The sequence below is a fragment of the Mytilus edulis genome, chromosome 8 (genome assembly GCF_963676685.1).
Source record: "Mytilus edulis chromosome 8, xbMytEdul2.2, whole genome shotgun sequence".
NCBI classification, from domain to species: Eukaryota; Metazoa; Mollusca; class Bivalvia; order Mytilida; family Mytilidae; genus Mytilus; species Mytilus edulis.
Window position 1 is genome coordinate 57,611,196 of NC_092351.1, and position 22,076 is coordinate 57,633,271.

The 22,076-nt window shown below is 32.8% G+C and overlaps 1 long non-coding RNA gene across 1 annotated transcript; it reads left to right on the forward strand.

The window, feature by feature from the left end:
* The first annotated feature begins 16,110 nt into the window (after window positions 1-16,110).
* LOC139485989 (uncharacterized) lies at window positions 16,111-20,690 on the forward strand. Its single transcript, XR_011655444.1, has 2 exons — window positions 16,111-16,246; window positions 17,917-20,690. It is a non-coding gene; the product is annotated as an uncharacterized lncRNA (long non-coding RNA).
* The last annotated feature ends 1,386 nt before the right edge of the window (window positions 20,691-22,076 follow it).

Consider the following 22,076-nt stretch of genomic DNA (forward strand, 5'->3'; position numbering starts at 1 on the left):
TTTCATATAATATATTATATGCTATTTTTTGTCTGATTAAATCAAATATGTAATAAAAAATATACCTTCATGTGCTACTTTTTGAGTGAAATGAGGTTGAAATTTTGTATATTTGCTCAAAATTCGGATTTGTGGCCGTATTTTTTCTTTCGAAAGAAAGACATAACTTTTTTGTTTTAAAAGATAAACACAAATTGGTTTTTGTTAAATAATTTGTAATTTCTGTATTTTATAAGTGTTCTAAAAATTTATGCTTTTTTATTCAGAAATAACTCATATTTATCAAATAGACATGAATTGAGAAAGAAACGTCATTTTTTGCTGTATATTTATCAAAATTTTAAAAATTTCATTATTTACAGTTTTATAAAATTTAGTCCACATAATCTCCCTGCAAAATGAAACAAAATGTCGTTTTAAAAAATAGGGGTCCATGCACTCGTTTTAAAATTAAATTAGTTTGAATGATAAAAATCAGTTGAAAAATGCATCTTTTCCCGATATGTCACAGTTTGACATTTTACATTAGCAACGTCATTACCTCCTCCGTAACTGTATCGTATGCCCTTAACGTAACGTATTGTAATAGATTGTGGTAAAAGCATAAAATTTTACAGAGTGTTAGTTGAGGTCATAACTAACATTTATAGCTATGGACCCAATTCAGAAAATCAAATGGCGGCTATGGGCGGCCATTTTGAAATCATGTCCAAAAATTGATAAAAATTATTAGAAAAAATATGAAAAATATATAACTTTACCAATTTTGATAAACTTTCGTTTATCTAATGACAAAGAATATCAACTGAGGACTATTGAAATTTTAGGTGGCCATCTTGAATGGTGGCCATTTTGGAAACGTAAATTTCGAAAATATCATTATTCGCTATACTGAATCGTTTTTTGAATTGATACTAAGTTTTATATGCATTTACAACTAGTTTTGCGAATCATTTATTTATGACTGTTGCTATTCATATAGGATATATTCACCAAGTGTTCAAATAAGGCATACATATGTTGACAAATAAATGTATTTAAAAAATACGCGTAAATTCTTTTAATTGCAGTTTAGCATGTATGGCTTAGTTACTTTTTTACCCCCCAAAAATGCGTATATACAATATAAGTTATGACCACTGTATGTTGAAAAGGAATACTACTAGGTATTAAAGTCACTGGAGCTGAAAAAATAATAAATAGACTTGAAAGAATTCCGTAACGGGAGAATCACAAGGCAAAAGGTACTTATCCTGTCAAAGCAAATCTAAAGATCAAAATATATTTTGTCAGGAAAAACAAAAAAAAAAGTCTCGGATTGAAAATACAAGTAAAATAACCAGCCACGGTTGTGATGAATTAACAAGAACAATATGATTGCAGGGAATTTTTTCTTTCATTGTGATGAGGTATCTGACTATCATCATGAAGCCTCGACAATTATGATCGACAATAGAGTATGTGACTGTCACTTTAACTACTAACCATTGTCTTTTAGCCAGACTCAGTGCTAGAGATTAATATTTAAGGAGCAGATATCATGCTAAATGTTTGTTAAAACTGCACGACAAGGCAAATAGACAGAATTCGAAACACAGAAAAAAAGTCAAGAATCTGTTATCCATGGAATGGGGCTCGCCAAATTGATGGAAAACAGTGACGGCTCACACTCTGGAACAGATATTGTTTTAATATTTGAAATTGATGATATTGGTAAATCGTACAGTAAACGTTCTTAGTAAATATGAGTTGTCATGGAAGGAATGAATAATACAACACTTCTGAAAAATTGAATACTAGCTGTCATAGATGATATGCAAGCACACATGAAAGGTTGCGTCTTTCTTCGGATTCTCAACGAATATGCTGGGGAAGTTCTGAAACAGGCCATGTCTTTAAGTCGTGATTATGAAGGCATCTTCATAGTCAAAGTAACAAGAATAGTTTGAAGAGTTAAGCTTGTTATTATAAAAAGGTTTACAGGGACATTCAATGTAGGCATTCCAAATGAATCGGTTCCACAATCTTTGAGACATCTTACTCTCTATTTGAGAACCGAAAAGTTGCAGTTGTATCCTTTCAACGACGATTTGCACAATTGAACTATTATAGCTGAGAAATGGTAAGTCTTATCTCCTTCTCAACGATATGTCTGGACTGTATCTCGATGTTTGGCCATCCTGTATTATTCTTACTAAGGAAACTTATGTCTGTTGAACTGATTCGTGTCAACAGCTGTTATTGAGTGTCCCTGTAAAGTTATTCTTAGTATCAAACATATATATTTTACCTGTTATGGCTATGGTCATGACTTCATTTTTACTCTTTTATTATCAGGTCTGTTTCAGAGCTTCACGATTACATTTGTTTAAAATCAAGAGCACTAATTTATCTTGCTTGTATGCCTATATATATCCTATGACAGCAACATTCCAATTTTGTTAACTGCGTTGCATCAGTTCTTCCTTTCATGATAACTCCAAGATGTTCAAGGCGTTTACTGTACAATTTAGCGTGATCTGCAAGCTTGGAGATTGGTACAATATCTCTTCCAGACCGTGTGCCATCAATGAATTTTTATAATTTAGGAAAGCACAACCCCAAGGATAAAAGATTCCTGGCTTTCTTTCTGTGTCTTTTATTCTGCCTATTTGCTATGTTGTCAAGTTTCATCAATCATCAAACATGATAATAGTGATTTGACATCTCCAGCTCTTACTTTGGCTAAGGGAATATGTCTTGTAGTACAAGTGCACAGTCATGCCCTATTTTTGTCGATTTAAAAATGTCGATGCATCATGGAGATCTTCAGATACATCATCACAGAAAAAAATACATTGCAGTCATTGTTCTTTTTGATCCAGTTCCACTTTACAGTGTCTGGTTACTTTTACTATTGTTTCCTTTCAATTGGGAACTTATCTTTAACATCAGAAATAAAGGCAACAGTAGTATACCGCTGTTCAAACTCATAAATCCATGGACAAAAAACAAAATCGGTGTAACAATCTAAAACTGAGGGAAACGCAAAAATATAAGAGGAGAACAACGACACAACACTACAATGTAACTAACACACACAGAAACGGACCAAGTATCAGACAAAATCCCACGAGAATAACAAATATAACATCAAAACCAAATACATGAATTTGGGATAGACAAGTACCGTGACACATCTTATCGCAATGTCAATTTACACTCAAAAATAAGAGAAAACAAACGACGCAACGTTAAATTGTAACACACACAGAAACGAACTATAATATAACAATGGCCATATTCCTGACTTGGTACAGGACATTTTTAAAGGAAAAAATGGTGGGTTGAACCTGATTTTATGGCATGCCAAACCTCGCACTTTAATGGCAATGTTAAATATAACACAGAAATGACAACATAATATTACAGGACTACAATACAAATAAATAGGAAAACGTATTAGACAAAGAAACACATGATTAATGAATAACAAAAAGCATCAGGTTTAAAATTTAATACGCCAAAAACGCGCCTCGTCCACACAAGACTCACCAGTGACCCCCAGATATAAAAGATCGAAAGCGAAAAAAAGTACAAAGTTGTACAGCACTGAAGATCAAAAGTTGAAAAAGGTTGTGTCAACAACTTTCAAATGAACAATATCAACAAGTATGTTTTCCCTTTTGCTGATGAAATATTTTGAGGTCTGAAATTTTGTTTGACATGATTTGTGCCATTTTGCCTTGTGATTCTGGAGTGCTTCTGCAGTTCCATAGCCCTCATTCAACTGTTTCGAATTGAGCGAAAGGAAAACCAATTCAAGACCCAACATCTTCGTATGGTTGCATCTAAAGAGTGATTGCCAGCTCAAATGTCTATGACTGTACTGTTTGTATCTGCTTGGCATTGCAAACCCTTACATGTCCTCTCTTGCCGTTTCACACATTCCTTCCAGTCTAATTGCCCATTATGTTTTTCTGATATCTAGTTCCAGTGTTTTTGAAATATACAATTTTGATCTTTTCAAAAAAAAAAAAAACTTTCGGTCATAAATTATATAATGTAATTTCTGTTTTAAAAAAGTACTTAGGCAAACATTTAAGTAACAGAAATTTTGATTCTGATATCTTAATTTTGTAAACATGCGCATGCCTTATCTGACCTCTTTGTAAATATCCAATATAAATTAGTAAAAAAAGTATGAATGCAAACAGTGAATTAATAAGATTAGCGAATAATGATATATTGGAAATTCATGTTTTCAAAATGGCCATCATTCAAAATGGCTACCAAAAAATCAAAATATATATATATGAAGTCCTCAGATGACAGTCCTTGTCATCTGTGATGAATATACCATATGACTATATAATAATTTCCTGCAGCAAGCGCTTAACTTATAAGTCAAAGTGAACACGGTTACTAAGGAAATGCAAATGTGTAAAGGCAGTATTAAGTTGTACTACTCTATGTTAATGTGGAGGACAATGCGATAGAATATGATAAACAGAGTGCGGTTTGACAAAACATGTACATTTTATTTATTGTTAGATATTTTTAACGTCAATTGAGAACATTTGAGCAGTTTATGTTCTTATAACATTACTTGTATGATATAAAATTCAATATGTCTGCAATCAAGGTTTTTGAAAGTTGTTTCAAATGAACAATATCAGCAAAACGAATTATCCAGTAATCAGCCAACAATTATAAACGACAGGTATACAAATATTTACTTGCTTTATCTGTACGTATACAATAAAATGTTCCTGTTATTCTATTTTGAACAAGCGGTTGCACGAATATTGCTTTCAGAGTAATAGTTCATTTTATGATCCTCTTCGTGTCCGAGTGTTAATGCTTTTGTACCCGCTACAAAACAGAAGAATAACTCGGGGAGGGGGATAGGCTCGCATTTTGTCCTGTTTATATAGCTCCAACAAATACATTTGTATATCTTCCACAATGCATTTTTCTTTATTATATCGAGTAATGACTACATATTTTGTCTTAAAAAAAAAAGATTTTCAAGATGGCCGCCATTCAATATGGGTAATATTTCCAAAACTTTTGTTCTACAAGACAATTGGATTCAGCACTGTTCTATTAACCAGATTTCATGTCAATATCTTCTCTAATATCATTTTCATGATTTTTCATTATTAATCTATTGAGATCAAACGGCCGCCATTTTAAAATGGCCGCCTCTTCCGCCAATTTCAACTTTCAGATTAGGTCCATAGCTTAAAATGTTGTCCATGACATATACTACTACTATGCCAAATTTCATGCTTTTACCACAATCTGAGCAATTTTGTCAAAAATCTGCACAAATCGACTGGACTATGTTCATTACGTCTTTGTATCATAACGTCTTCATGTTGAAAAGTAAAAAGTCAAAAGCTATACACGTCTCTAATCACTTACACAACAAGCAAAGTACTACCACTAATCCCAAACAATGAAATTAGTGTTAAAAATGTTATATCTTAGTATCTTATTTGACTATAAGAGTAATGATATATGATTTGTTTGTGTTAAAAAAAACACGACCGCACCACGATTGTTTTGAACATGTTCATTTAAAATGTTATATCTTATTATCTGATTTAACGCCAATGGCAGTCAGCAGGGTTTAAGAACATTGTTCGACCTGTTAGTCAAATGCGTTTTGTTAAAATATACTTTTTCACTTTTTTGGTCTTTTTGAAAATGTTGTTTGTGCTGTAATTATGGCCTTCTACAACGAAATTTGTTTTACATGCACACGATAGGCGGATCCACGGGGGGGGAGGGGGGGGGCTGGGGTGCCCGGCCCCCCTTTCGTGGAAAAAAAATTGGTTGCTTATATAGGGAATCACTGAAGCATGACTGGAGTGGGTCCCCCTTAGGTCAGTCAGCGGGCCCCCTTATGAAAAGTTCTGGATCCGCCACTGCTGACACGTATAAAAATTTGCGGTTTTTATCCAACGCAATCATAGGTTTGAACGTAGTTTTCAATTTAGACTTGTTTATATTTTTTCGTTTGGACTTGTATCATATTTTCGCTCCAGTTTATATGATCCGTTCATCCTACTTTGACTCTTTAAATTTAAGAGTCTATCCTAAATTGAGATAAATCATACGGCCTTCCAAATACCGTTTCGATCCCTAATATCACTGAAGAGACATTTATTGTCGAAATCCGGATCTGGTGTACAAATTTTTTTTGCACCTCGTGTTTGTGGTATAAAATCTTTGCTGCAAGTTTATTGTTTTTCTGTTTAGTATAAAATTCATATTAAGATCCATTTTGTTACATCTTTTGGTGATCAATTTATTTGGCAATCGCCAATGGCAGTCAGCAGGGTTTAAGAACATCAGTTATTCGACCTGTTTGTCAAATGCGTTTTGTTAAAATATACTTCTTCACTTTTTTTTTTTTTTTTTGGAAAATGTTGTTTGTGCTGTATTTAGACCATTCTACAACGAAATTTGTTTTACATGCACACGTATAAAAAATGCAGTTTTTATCCAACGCAATCATAGGTTTGAACGTAGTTTTCAATTTAGACTTGTTTATATATGTATACATATATATATATATTATAAAGAATATGAGAAAGAATTTGCTGAATGTCACAAAAGATTGTCGTTTACTTTAATTTCTATTTCATATGTTGGTCCTCCTTTAACACTTGAACACTTGGGGCCTCTGTCTATTCCCTTTATTTTTTCAATTCTTCTCTTTTAAATCCTGTGTTTTCTGGTTATCTCTTTGCCTCTCCAATTTTTTAATAATACTTTCCCATATTTTCAGCATAAATTTTCTTGGAGAACGTTCTGATGCCTCATTTACCTGAAAGTTTAATTTATTTATTTGTAATGAAAAGGTGTAATATATGATATTACAGTGCAAAAATTAATCCAATCGTGCATTAAAACATCAGTTTAAAAAGATAATATACCTGACTAGCAAAGGCACTCTAGGCATTTAACATCATAATGTGATATATGGCCAGGTTTTTGAAGTGATTGCAATAATTAGCTCACCTCATGGGTATGCAATTTCATACTGCTTCTGCATATGATGAACATTCTTTTTAGTATTTTTTTTATGTACATTGGCAATTTGGAATGAAATATAAGTGACAATATAGGGAGCATTATAGTGTCCAATACAAATGCAAATTCAAGGTATATATTTAATAGCCGTGACCTTGACCATTTACATTAAATCAATTCAGTTGAACTGTTCTTTTTGGTATTTTAAAATTCAAATATAAAGTATATTATCAAGACTGCCACTGGTGCCACAATGAAGCTAACTATGTGATGTAGACTACTTATCTTTATCACAAACTTCATCACATGCTGTATAATTTACATATACAGCATGTGATGAAGTTTGTGATAAAGATAAGTAGTCTACATCACATAGTTAGCTTCATTGTGGCACCAGTGGCAGTCTTGATAATATACTTTATATTTGAATTTTAAAATAAAGTACAAGTCAATAGTGTAAAATGTGGATCACTGTGACTTTCTTTTTTTCCTGGAAGCTGAGTTACTAAATAAGACTCTGAGAGTCATCTGTGTGTATAATTATAAGTTTGCATGATCTGACACCTTATAGTTGCTGAGATATATATGAACTTGGATGTTTAACAGAACCAAAGTCAGTGAAGTGGCAAATGTAAGTCAAAGACATCTGTGTACAAATTTACATGATCCTACAATTTATAGTTGAATCTACTAAACATATTGTCCAAAAAAGAAATGTTTATGCCAGCAAAACACCATTATCTAATTAAAAAGTCTCAAATGAAACCTCAAGTTTTGTTCTCAAAGGTTACTACATGTAATTATCCTAAAATGTATGTATTTACCATTGACAGCCATTTATATCCTTTATAAAACTGCTGCTAATAACCTGCTGTTAAAGGATGTATGACCATAATAGTTATCAAAAGTACCAGGATTATAATTTTATACGCCAGACGCGCGTTTCGTCTACATAAGACTCATCAGTGACGCTCAGATCAAAATAGTTAAAAAGCCAAATAAGTACAAAGTTGAAGAGCATTGAGGATCCAAAATTCCAAAAAGTTGTGCCAAATACGGCTAAGGTAATCTACTCCTGGGGTAAGAAAATCCTTAGTATTTCGAAAAATTCAAAGTTTTGTATTTAAAACAGAAAATTTATAAAAATGACCATATAATTGATATTCATGTCAACTCCGAAGTGCTGACTACTGGGCTGGTGATACCCTCGGGGACGAAACGTCCACCAGCAGTGGCATCGACCCAGTGGTGTAAATAGTTATCAAAAGTACCAGGATTATAATTTTATACGCCAGACGCGCGTTTCGTCTACATAAGACTCATCAGTGACGCTCAGATCAAAATAGTTAAAAAGCCAAATAAGTACAAAGTTGAAGAGCATTGAGGATCCAAAATTCCAAAAAGTTGTGCCAAATACGGCTAAGGTAATCTACTCCTGTGGTAAGAAAATCCTTAGTATTTCGAAAAATTCAAAGTTTTGTATTTAAAACCGAAAATTTATAAAAATGACCATATAATTGATATTCATGTCAACACCGAAGTGCTGACTACTGGGCTGGTGATACCCTCGGGGACGAAACGTCCACCAGCAGTGGCATCGACCCAGTGGTGTAAATAGTTATCAAAAGTACCAGGATTATAATTTTATACGCCAGACGCGCGTTTCGTCTACATAAGACTCATCAGTGACGCTCAGATCAAAATAGTTAAAAAGCCAAATAAGTACAAAGTTGAAGAGCATTGAGGATCCAAAATTCCAAAAAGTTGTGCCAAATACGGCTAAGGTAATCTACTCCTGGGGTAAGAAAATCCTTAGTATTTCGAAAAATTCAAAGTTTTGTATTTAAAACAGAAAATTTATAAAAATGACCATATAATTGATATTCATGTCAACTCCGAAGTGCTGACTACTGGGCTGGTGATACCCTCGGGGACGAAACGTCCACCAGCAGTGGCATCGACCCAGTGGTGTAAATAGTTATCAAAAGTACCAGGATTATAATTTTATACGCCAGACGCGCGTTTCGTCTACATAAGACTCATCAGTGACGCTCAGATCAAAATAGTTAAAAAGCCAAATAAGTACAAAGTTGAAGAGCATTGAGGATCCAAAATTCCAAAAAGTTGTGCCAAATACGGCTAAGGTAATCTACTCCTGTGGTAAGAAAATCCTTAGTATTTCGAAAAATTCAAAGTTTTGTATTTAAAACCGAAAATTTATAAAAATGACCATATAATTGATATTCATGTCAACACCGAAGTGCTGACTACTGGGCTGGTGATACCCTCGGGGACGAAACGTCCACCAGCAGTGGCATCGACCCAGTGGTGTAAATAGTTATCAAAAGTACCAGGATTATAATTTTATACGCCAGACGCGCGTTTCGTCTACATAAGACTCATCAGTGACGCTCAGATCAAAATAGTTAAAAAGCCAAATAAGTACAAAGTTGAAGAGCATTGAGGATCCAAAATTCCAAAAAGTTATGCCAAATACGGCTAAGGTAATCTACTCCTGGGGTAAGAAAATCCTTAGTATTTCGAAAAATTCAAAGTTTTGTATTTTAAACAGAACATTTATAAAAATGACCATATAATTGATATTCATGTCAACACCGAAGTGCTGACTACTGGGCTGGTGATACCCTCGGGGACGAAACGTCCACCAGCAGACATACAATTGATGAGAAATATAAAAAAATTGTATTAAGAGTAAATTAAATTTATATAATTATAGGATTCATAATGAGTGAGACTTTTATATTACTTGTTATCAACTTTGGTTGTTCAATAACAAAATGATAAAAATAATGATAAACGAGCCATTTTTTTTTATAAATTAACTATAAAATTCACTCACATTGAAACTGAAAAAAAATCATATTTCATATAATAACAAAAGCATTGCAAAGTATGGCATCCTCTCACCATAGAAGACTGTTGCTTATAAAGATTGCACAGGGGTGTTTAGAATCTACAATGTCCACTTTGACCTTGACATTTAGGAATATATTTTCTTTTAATAAAGTTAAAGCCTACATTCTTTAATTTTACCTGTATTACTTTCATAGTTCCAACCAGTACCAAACATTTGCCATTCTGCAACAAAACTGGCTTCAACCTAATGAAAAAAAAATAGTACCAAATGTATAAATGAAAGTACATGTGCATGCAGTGTTCAAATACTATAGCTAAGACATATTACATTTAAAATTTTCTTGAAACTCGGGCTGTTAACATTGAAATTTGTTATAATAATGTATAAAGGCTTTCGAAACCAATTTAGTTTCATTAAATTTTTAGCGAAATTATCCATAGTTATAGATTTCTTTTAACAAATACAAATGTAACCAATTCTAGTTCAATATTTTTGTTGAAACAAATTTTGTCATGATCTATACACGAAATTCTTCAAGTACTTATAACACTGCTTTACCACATAATGAATTTGAAAACTTGACCCTAAACTTGAAATTATTACCAAAATCTGTTAATTAATTTTTATGACTGTTAGGGCAAATATGAATATTAGTATGGTCCTCATTATACTTTATATCTACTTTGGAAAAATAATCAAAAAATACTTTGAAATTATATAACTAAAGATTTAATTACCTTCCAATTACTCATTATATTAATAATAATCATTCAATGCAATGGTGTAGGATATTTTTTAACTTTTATTAAGAACTTAGTCTCTGATGAATGAAAGGAGTAGGTTCAGTAAGACCCCTTTTGGCCCCAAAATATAGCAGTTTTACAAAATTGTTAAAATGTAAACTTGTAGTTATTTATTGGACAGTAGAATGCTTCTGCTACATAAATATGGGCTGTTTTTGATAATACGATGCACATATATCGGGTACTAGCATCATTAAGTCATGCTAAATTACTGAAATCTTCACAATTCTATCATTTTAGTGAAATTTTAGACGGTTTTCGTGTAAAACGAAAGTGGCCGCATTCGTGTTCATCCTTAATATTTAAATATAAGTTGTATTTTATGATAATACTTAACATATATAAAGGTTTAGGATGAACACGGATGCGGCCATTTTCATTTTTGACAAAAACTATCTGAAAAGTGACATTTTTCGGCATATTTGGTAGATTTTTCATATTTGAGCTTGAATTGGATCGTTTTTAATGACTAAATCACTTAAAATCTTTCACATAAACTAATTCATTCATATGAAATAGACACTTAAGTGTTTACAAAGTGGTCAAAATCGTCAAAAAACGTCAGATGAACCTGAAATTTACCGGACCTACTCCTTTTATTATTATTATGTTTTCCTTTATAACTAGCTTTCAGTTTAATACTGCGAGTGCTCTAAAATCGTTCTGTCGTGTCAACAAAATTATTTTCTTTTTCCTGTGTATATATAACTGTTGAAAAAAGTTTTTCAAAAGAAATACATCTAATTCTGTTATAAATGTATTGTCTAAATTTGTTTTGCTCCTTTAATCAACTAAAAATGTAAAAAGGTTATTTTTAAAATTTGGGCAAGTAACAATTTCATTCGGACAAGTAAATTTTGGTATGTACTTGTCCTACAGAACAAGTTGAAAAAAAAGTTATTGTAGAGGCCTGATTCTCAAATTATTTATTGTGTATTTTCAGTTACAATGTACCATACCTTATAACTGTTGATGTAAATGTCCTTTGGTTTTGTGAGTCTTTGTCTACTCATTGGTTTTGATTGTTATTGTCTTATTCTTTTTGGCGGCCTGTTGTTATGATTGTCTTTTTGATATCGTGTAACATCTCACCCCTTATTTGATTGGTTTTATATTAGCAGCGTGTCATAGATAAAATCTAATCGTTAAGTCTGTGTTCTCTTGTGTTAGTATTTCTTTTGATTGAGTTAAACCATTTGAATTGATATTTTATAGCGTGTCTTTCTATGTTATGATGGTTTCTGGTAAGGGTGAAGGATGGTACTATTAAAACATTCATGTCCGCTGCATTTGTTTGCACCTGTTCTTAGTCAGGAACCTGATGTTCACTTGTTATCGTTTGTTAATGTGGTTTATATATGCTAATCGTCTTTATAATATAGAATAGCCCGTTGCTTTTCCTGTTTCAATAATTTTACACTAGTCACTTTTGGGCCCTTTGAAGCTTGTTGTTTAGTGTGAGCCAAGGCTCCGTGTTGAAGACCGTACCTTGACTTATAATAGCTTACGTTTATAAATTGAGATTTAGATGGAGAGGTGTCTCCGTGGCACTCATATAACATCTCTTTATCATACTTCCTTTAAAATATGACTTTTGATGCTTTTAATCAGAGGTTCTGGGTTTACCCTCAACATGATAATACTTATACAAGAAATTCAAAGGCGAATAATCATATATTATATAGTTATATATAACTAAAATAATTTTTAGAATTTTTTCAGGTCCCCTTCCCTTTCATGAATGTGACCTACCGAATAATAAAATTGAGAATGGAAATTGTGAATGTGTCAAAGACTATTTACCGGATTTGTCATCACATAAGCAACACGACGGGTGCCACATGTGGAGCAGGATCTGCTTACCCGTCCTGAGCACCTGAGATCACCCCTAGTTTTTGATGGTGTTCGTGTTGCTTATTCTTTAGTTTTCTATGTTGTGTTATGTGTACTATTGTTTGTCTGCTTGTCCTTTTCATTTTTAGCCATGACGTTGTATCTTTCGTCCCTCTTTTATCCTACAAAACTGGAATTGTAACATTTTACCCATTTTACAAAATAGATAAGCTGCGAGATATTAGAAATATACGTCAACTACAGGACCATACAATGTAACTGATTATAGTGAATTGATTTTACCATATGGGAGATTACAGTATTCCATCACACTAACATATTGTAAAAGCAGAAATTTTCGTGGAGGAATGAATTTCGTTTATTTCGTGGAAAGAATGTATCCACGAAACTAAAGCCCCCACGATAATTTAGCCTCCATATAATACCACTTAAATTTAAGGAAACCATGAAATTAAATCCCCATGAAATTTTATAGAGAGACATAACCACGAAATTTTAACCCCACGAAAATTAATGTTTCTGCAGTAGTCCTTACACTGTGTTAGTAAATCAATCACATCATATCATAATGGCTCCCTCGGTGTTGATTCCTCCTCAATCAAACACATTCGGATCAAAATATTAGTTTGCGACATTTAAAGCTAGATTTTCATAAAGGGAGTTATCATTTTATTATAATCGAGGGAAAGTAAGTAAAATATTAAAACAAAAATAATACTGTAAAAAATATCATATCACTACATAGAACCGCTGATATAAATAAAAACCGAGGACAAAGAATTGTGTTAAGAATATTTGCGATAGAAGTACATTCTCCAATAGCCCAAGATAAATAAAAATAAAGAAATAGTGATGTCAAATAAGATGGAAAACAGCACATGAAATCACTTTAGTGGGATTCGTGTTGTTCTATCGTTCGTTTTTTATGTATATGCACTTGTTGGCAATTTCTACGTCAATGTTTTTACCATGACGTTGTCAGCTTCATTTCTTATTATGCTCTTTGATTGTCTCCATGTCTCATCCTCAACCAATGTGTTATTCTTTCTATCATGCTAAGGTTTAAGGTGGAGGGGTTTAAATTAAAATCGATTGAATTTTCACATGGAAAAAACCAAGTTAGGAAAGACTATAAAAAGGAAAACTATACTATAGCATTTACAGATAAATTATGAAAAGTATAGTTTTTATATATGCCTTTTGAGGCAGAACAAAAGCGTAGTGGAATGACTTCCTTGCAAAACAAAACAAAATACTTGAGAATTTGTCCATCCTCAATTTAACGAAGGAGGCATAAAATGGTTTATAATCACAAGGAATCATGGTACTGTGCTTGGTCCAAACATGTTTGAGGTTTTGTCCTATTGAAGTAATTCTTTGTAAAATTATTACAAGCCTATAACCAATCGGTACTCAGATTTTAATACTTTTGATATTTCAACAAATCTTGGCATGAAATTGACACATGCAACTTCGAAAGAAATAAAAACGATTTAGGTTCCTATAGAAGGCATAGAAACCACTCAGACGGCCAATATATTTGAATCCATTAAAAACATATGACGTTCAACATCTAGTGAAACCGGGATGACTGTCATGCAGATAAAATATAAAGATGTAGAAGATACACAGGAGGCTATCAATGACAAATAAAACATACATCTACAAAACGCGTGGAAAAGAAAAAACAATCCCACAGTAAATAGAACAATACAGACTGCTCAACAAGACATAATACAAAAATAGGATAAAACTCATGAAGCCTCTGAAAAAAGTGCAAAATAATAATTATAATAACAACAATAAAATTAATGAAACCAAAAAAAACCAATAAAACACAACGTAATCTGCTATATTTATCAAATTAGAGTTCAAAGTTATTAGACAATCAAAGGAGTTCGTATCTTTTATTAAATTTTGGTATTTATATGTTTCGGAGATAATTGTGACGTCTATTTTCATTGAAATAGTACACCTTTTGTTTAAGGCACCTGAACCGGCATCCGTGTAAATGATTTTATGGTTATGTTGAAGACTCACTGGTCGCCACCGGCTGTTTTTTTTTTTTTAATTTTTGGTCGGGTTGTTGCCGCTTTGACAAATTTCCAGTTTTTGATTTTCAATCAACATTTCTTTTCACCAGAACAGCTTTGTGTAGATTAAAGGAACAGTAGTTTACCGCAATTCATATCTCGTAAAACCAGCATACTGTTTAAATGTTTAAGTGATAAGTCTTATCAGTGTGTATGCGTTTCAACAATATATGTTCAGTATTCAATATTTATCTTATTTATGGTACGGTATTGAAAGTCATGCAATGTTTAGCATTTCCGTCTGATTTACATCACTCGGTCGATACCTCTAGATCTGCTAATGGACTATCAGTCCCCGAGGGTATTATCAGCTCAGTAGTCAGTATTTCTGAACTGACCTGATTTAACTTTTTTTTTCTAAAATTATCCGTTTATAAATTTTGAAATTATTAAGAAACTTAGGTTTCAACTCCCTCAGTCAAAGTTGACTTTAGATGAATTTGACTATTTATTTTAGGTATTTTTGGTATATAGCTATTCAACAGTTTCGGTACTTATACTTCTTCGTATTTTAAATGTTTGGCTTTGAGTGTTCCTGACGAAGGTAAATCCAGAAAAACACTGCGGACGCATGAAATTATTAAACATGTTGTTTTCAATTTGTTACGACGTTCAATAGGAATTTCATTAAAGTTGGTTAAGGTGATTGGTATCAGTTTGACTAAGGTACGTGTTAATTAGGTTATACGATGCAAACGTAAATAAACATCCATATCACAAATATTCCCTACATTTAAAAAAAAAACAGATATTATTTCAAAACCACGTGGCAAACGTCAACACGTGTTGCTTGACTGAAATTACGTGATATCAGATGCATGCGCGGGGGATATTTTGCGTTATCGCTGTATTATGTCGTCGGTGTTGCAATCCATGCTGTTTTATAACAAATTCATATCTCATCTTGTTTTGGAATACAATTTTTAAAGTGTTAGAAAGGCTTTTAAATTTCAAATAAAAACTCGAAGCTCTGCTCCAGACAGCATACTTTTCTTTTTTCTTTGCGATTTTATTTTTCATAACTCATTAATAGTTCAGCTTTAATAGAGGAAAATCCCTTTGCGAGTTTTTTTGTTGTTTTGTTAATAGTTGATGTATTGTAATGAATGAAAATGCAAATTGGGGACACAAACACGCATATTGTGGTCAATACTTTTTGTAGTTAATAATTAAAAAAAGATGGAAACATTTTCTAACCAACTCATAAAGACTTTTTCCTGTATACATTTGATAACAGTATGACTATATATTTAGGATGCGCATACACAATTATGTTCTGATATTTTCGATACACAACATCGAGATATGTAATAATATAAGTTTAATAACAAAGTACCTACAAACAAAGAATATAGTGACTGGCCTAAATGAGGCTGAAACGTGTACTATTTCGTTCATTCAAGATCGATAGAAACACCGTTTTAAAAATGTTTTATTGATTATCTGTGTCCGTACTTGAAATCACGTGGTTTGTAAAGACAGGGAAATGACAACATTTTACATGTTCAAGTTGAAGGAAGTAAAAATATATCTGAGACTTCAAATGATTGATCCACATACTGAAAACACGAGAATAGACTTATCATTGAAAAGTAAGTACACATTTCTTGATTTTCCTAATTTATTACTTTGAAGAGGCATATTAGCATAGATGGCATACATGTTAAGTTTTTCTTTCATAAATAATGGATATCGTAGTCAATATGTATGATGAACTTCGAAATGATTAACATAGGTATGTTCAATTGATCAATAGATACCAGGACTAAATTTAGTATATACGCCAGATGCGCGTTTCGTCTACAAAAGACTCATCAGTGACGCTCGAATCCTAAAAAGTTAAAAATGCCAAATAAAGTACGAAGTTGAAGAGCATTGAGGACCAAAATTCCTAAAAGTTTTGCCAAATACAGCTAAGGTAATCTATGCCTGAGAATAACCTATCCATGCCTATGTAACTTGGTAAAATAAACACATCGAATATGATATTCTATAACTTGATAAGTATGCAGGCGGTCTACAGTATTTGTAGGTTTTTAAATACATGTATTCATTTAATCACAGATTCAAACATTTGAGAAACAATATGTTTTCCTGTATACAATCTGATAACAAAAGTATCTTAATAAAATTGAGAATGGAAATGGGGAATGTGTCAAAGAGACAACTACCCGACCATAAAACAAACAACAGCAGAAGGTCACCAATAGGTATATTAAACATACACAAATTATAAGTTGTAATATGAATATAACTCATCCCTGGATCGATTGAAAGAATAGAGCAATACATAGAGACCGCTCTATTGATCGAAAGAATAAAGCAATACATTGAGACCGCTCTATTGAAAAATAAAATAAAACGTGAGACGTCATTAATGAGCAAAGCCCATACCACATAGTCAGCTATAAAAGGTCCTGGAATGACAATGTAAAACAATTCAAACGAGAAAACTAACGGCCTTATTTAATTTAGGATATGATTTTTTTTTTCAAAACTTTATTGTAAAAGTGGTCCAGTTTTAGCTGTAAAAGGAGTTCCTATGGGAAATTGCATTGTCAATATTTACAGAAATGCAACCTGAAATGTTTCTCTTATATTTATATCCAGATTTGTACTCTGACTTGTATTATTCATAATGTTATTTCAACTAAAGCTTTTTTGTATCCTATTTCAATACAATACAATACAATATGCTTTATTAAAAAAAAAGCCCACTCCGTTACATTCACGTGTTGAACAAGAGGTGAATACATATAAAATACAATCACATACGATCATCGAAAGAAATATAAGAACTTTAGAATATCAGTAAAATAAAGGCATATCGACTCTTTTTATTTTCCCATTACAGAATTCCGTGTTAAGTTTTAGGATGATTATAGTCTGCATTAGATATATAAATATATGTTTATGTGGCGAGAAAACAAAATGTTGCAAGGATTATATATATGTTATTGATATTAAAAATCCATTTGACCGTTACCATATATTCATTATCTATCGGTCAGGTTTGCTGTTAATATATAACCATATCACATTTTATAGCAAAGTACTGTCGTAGATTCTATTAAAAGCCTTATTTGAGTTATATTTTAAACCATTGAAGTTTATGTTTGTCAAAACGTCCTGTACCGTTACATCTTTCATTGTATTGCATGTGAAATAATTATTTGATATTCACTCACTTTTACTATAATTCAATGGTGTTGAAGCAACATGGGATTTTTGTTAATCATTATAAGTATGTAAAATATTTCAGAATCATAATGTCCGAATCTACAGCCCTGTGTAGTGTGTGTGGTCGTCGTCACCTTTCTAAATCATCAATAGTCTGGTGTGTTGATTGTTGCGAAGGACTTTGTCTTGATTGCAAAGAACATCATAGTTTACTGAAAGCGACAAGAAATCATAACATTATTTCTATAACTGAGTATCAGCAATTACCACGTAACGTGTTAGACATCTCGCAGCACTGTACAAAACACGACGAAATTTTTCAAACCTTTTGCAAAAAACACGATTGCCCTTGCTGCAGAAAATGTGTCATAGAAACACACAACAACTGCATAGATTTAATCGCAATTGAAGATTATACTAAAGATGTCAAGTCGTCGGTCAGGTATAATGAGCTTGAAGAAATGCTTAATGAAATGGCTGAAAACATTAAGAAAATACGCCTCAACAGGCAAGAAAATATGGCTTCTATAAAGAAAGAAAGAAAAAGAATAGAACAGGACATTGATCAGATGAGAATTCAATTCGTCAACCATCTGGAAAAACTACAGGCCGATGTCATTCAAGATTTATATGCCAAAGAAGCGAACGAAATTAAAAAGATGCAAGAAGTGATGGAATCGTTAGAAGAGAAACAGAGAAAATACACGAATGCCAAATTGACCTTGTAAACATTAAGAAATATGCATCTGATGTTCGACTCTTACTTTCCATGAAGCAAATTGAGAAACACATGGTGAAAAACGAAGAATTCATCCAATCAATGATTGACAGCGAGGGCCTATACCAAGCTGTGTTAGTATTGAAGGCCACAATCGACACTGAAAACGTTATTGCCGGTATGCCGTTCATAGGGAAAGTAGACGTGTCGTACTCTCCAAGCCTAGTTGATATCACGAGAAAAAAAAATCAAGCGCAAACGATGGTAAACAATGAGCACATAAGATCAATAAAAGACATTTCTTTAAAGTTGCGAAAAAAGATAGAATCATGTGAAGCTGGGGTGACCGGATGTACTTTTCTTCCACGCGGCAAAATGGTGTTTGTGAATGAGGAGCAAAGATCTATAACAGTAGTTAACTCTGACGGATCACTTGACCGTAAAATCGATTTTAAACCGTGCGTTCCGCATGACATAACATATATTCCAAGAGAAAACACCATCGCCATCACATCTTCAAGTTCCCACTATGTCAAAATTATCGATGGAGATACACTAAGAGTGGTCAAAATACTGTGGGTGGGTTCAAACTGTGCTGGTATAGCATTCACAAACGGAAAATTGATTGTATGTGGTTTAGAAAAAGGATTAATTGAAGTAACTTATCCTGGTGGCTCAGTGAAGACAATACTATCGTGCACAATGTCCACAAATAGTTACCTGGCTACTTTAGGAGAAAAGATATTCTACACTGATTTAGATTTTGGTGGAGTATTTTGTTGTGATCTTAAAGGAAATATACTTTGGACATTCCCATGTAAGAATATTAATAGTCATAACGGTGTCACTGTAGACAATAATGGAAACGTGTTCGTCGCTGACTTTAGTCGTAATAGAGTGTATGTGATATCTCCAAACGGTCAACAACACAGAGACGTGTTGACTTCCTTGGCTGCTGTCTGTTATCCAATAGGTTTGATCTATGATAGAGATAACAACCAGTTACTTGTTACAAATTACTATAAAGGGGCAGTTTTGTATACTGTGACATAGGTAAAGAACAAAACCTTATATAGAAAGAATTGTTTTAGGGACGACTTACAAAATGTATGTTGAAGCTTTTGATGAATAATCATTAAACTTTTCAAACTACAGCTAGTAATCGAAAAGTTTCACTTAAATTAATAAGTTCATTTTAGGTGTCTTGTGCGTCTTTTTTAAAATTAAAATTGACAGAAGTTCTTATAATTTGTTAAACAAATTTTTTATTTTGTTTTTTTTTCAAAAATATAATAAAAAGTATGGGTCATCGGCCTTTTTTATGCTTCAGGTTGTTCAAAGTTGTCAGATTTTGTAAAGATTATTCATGGAAAATCAAATGTTTTGTAATAAAAAGAAAATTTCTTGATAGAACTTAAAGATAAAATGTGAGAAGATAGCTCTTAAAACATTCTCTCAGATAAGAAAAAAGAAAAATGGGTCACTGAACTTGCTTTCTCGCTTCATATCAATTAGGCGAATTCACAACACTTTCGTTGATAAAAATCACTTTATCTGAGATACCTCCCCTACTTTGGTAATATTGAAAAAGAAATCAAACACAAATAATATGTTTTTGAGAGATTACAACTGTAGTAATGATAAAACTAACAGTTTTCTATATTTTCATCAAAAGTCTTTTAAATAAATTACATACTACTCTGAAAATTTTGACATTTTATCAAGGATCTACACCAATGCTATCTGCTACTTCAAAATCCAAGATAGATGAAGACACCCGAGGCACCTTAATACTGATTCGTTGATCAAACTTCATAATCAAGTAATTCTCAAAGCAAAAGGTACAGTCATAGATAGATCTACATTTTGTATGAAGTCATTTACTTTCCTTTACAAGAGTAAATATTCGATCAATAAAAAAAGGGAAAGAAAAAGAAGTAAGTGTGTATATAAAGCCACTGAAATGAAGAAAAGAATCAAGGATAAAGATATATATGTATAGAAAGTGTGTAAACAATGTGAAAAAGATAATGAATAGTAAAAAAATATTGTAAAGATGGATTGTTCAAATGACACAAAGCATTAACTATTCAACATGATCAAAGTTTAGGTGAAAATGTTCTTAATGCGTATTTTAATCTTTTATTTCATATTGTTTTGTGGCATATTATGCCCTTTGATGAAATGTTATTTCCCCTGCGAAACTCAATCTAAGGCAGATTGGAAGTCTTCAATCATCTTCGATTTTGATAACAGAATATTTGGTCTAGATCTTAACTAAAATGTGCCAATTTGAAGGAAGAGTTCATGTGTTAGACATTTAATCTGAATGCAGAAAAGAAACTAGTTTATTATATTTTTTGCGGCTGTTTTTTTTTCCAAATAGATAATGATTTTTGTTTGATTCAATATTTTCAACTTTGCAGATAATGTAACTGCTTTACTGGAATGTGTAATGAATTTACCTATTGTGTGATTTTTTTTATTTCAAAAGCCTATTGATTGACCGATTCATCTTTTAACCCAATGGTTTAGTTTTTATTCTAAAACACAGTGTTTTCAATATCTGATAAAATTACACCTGTAGGTTGAAAACAAGCCGGTGTCCTTGATATAAAGTACATTTTAGCAAATGATCAAAATATTTTATGACTTTTAAGCTGGACATCCTTTGATCCTTAATACTCGGGTCAAAATTAAAAAGTATAGGTAAACGAATTTACGGAGCCTTGTTGGTCTCACACAGATTATAAAGTGTCTTTTAAAGTCCTGCGCTGAAGATGTGTAAAGTCTAGCGCTGGATATGTAAAGTCTAGCGCTAGATATGTAAAGTCTAGCGCTGGAGATGTAAAGTCCAGCGCTGAAGATGTAAAGTATAGCGCTGGAGATGTAAAGTCCAGCGCTGGAGATCTAAAGTCTAGCGCTGGAGATGTAAAGTCAAGGCTGAAGATGTAAAGTCTAGCGCTGGGGATGTAAAATCTAGCGCTGGAGATGTGCAAAATCTAGCGCTGGAGATATGCAAATTCTAGCGCTGGAGATGTAAAGTCAAGCGCTGGAGATGTAAAATCAAGCGCTTCAGATGTAAAGTCTAACGCTGAAGATGTAAAATCAAGCGCTGAAGATGTAAAGTCAAGCGCTGGAGATGTAAAGTCAAGCGCTGGAGATGTAAAGTCAAGCGCTGGAAATGTAAAATCAAGCGCTGGAGATGTAAAGTCTAGCGCTGGAGATGTAAAATCAAGCGCTGGAGATGTAAAGTCAAGCGCTGAAGATGTGCAAAGTCTTGTGCTGGAGAATTAATGTCAAGCGCCACAGATGTCCAGTTATGCCCTTGACCTTACATCTCCAGCGCTTGACTTTACATCTCCAGCGCTTGATTTTACATCTTCAGCGCCAGACTTTACATCTCCAGCGCTTGATTTTCCATCTTTAGCGCTAGACTTTACATCTTCAGCGCTTGATTTTACATCTCGTGCGCTTGACTTTAAATCTCTAGCGCTAGACTTTGCATATCTCCAGCGCTAGAT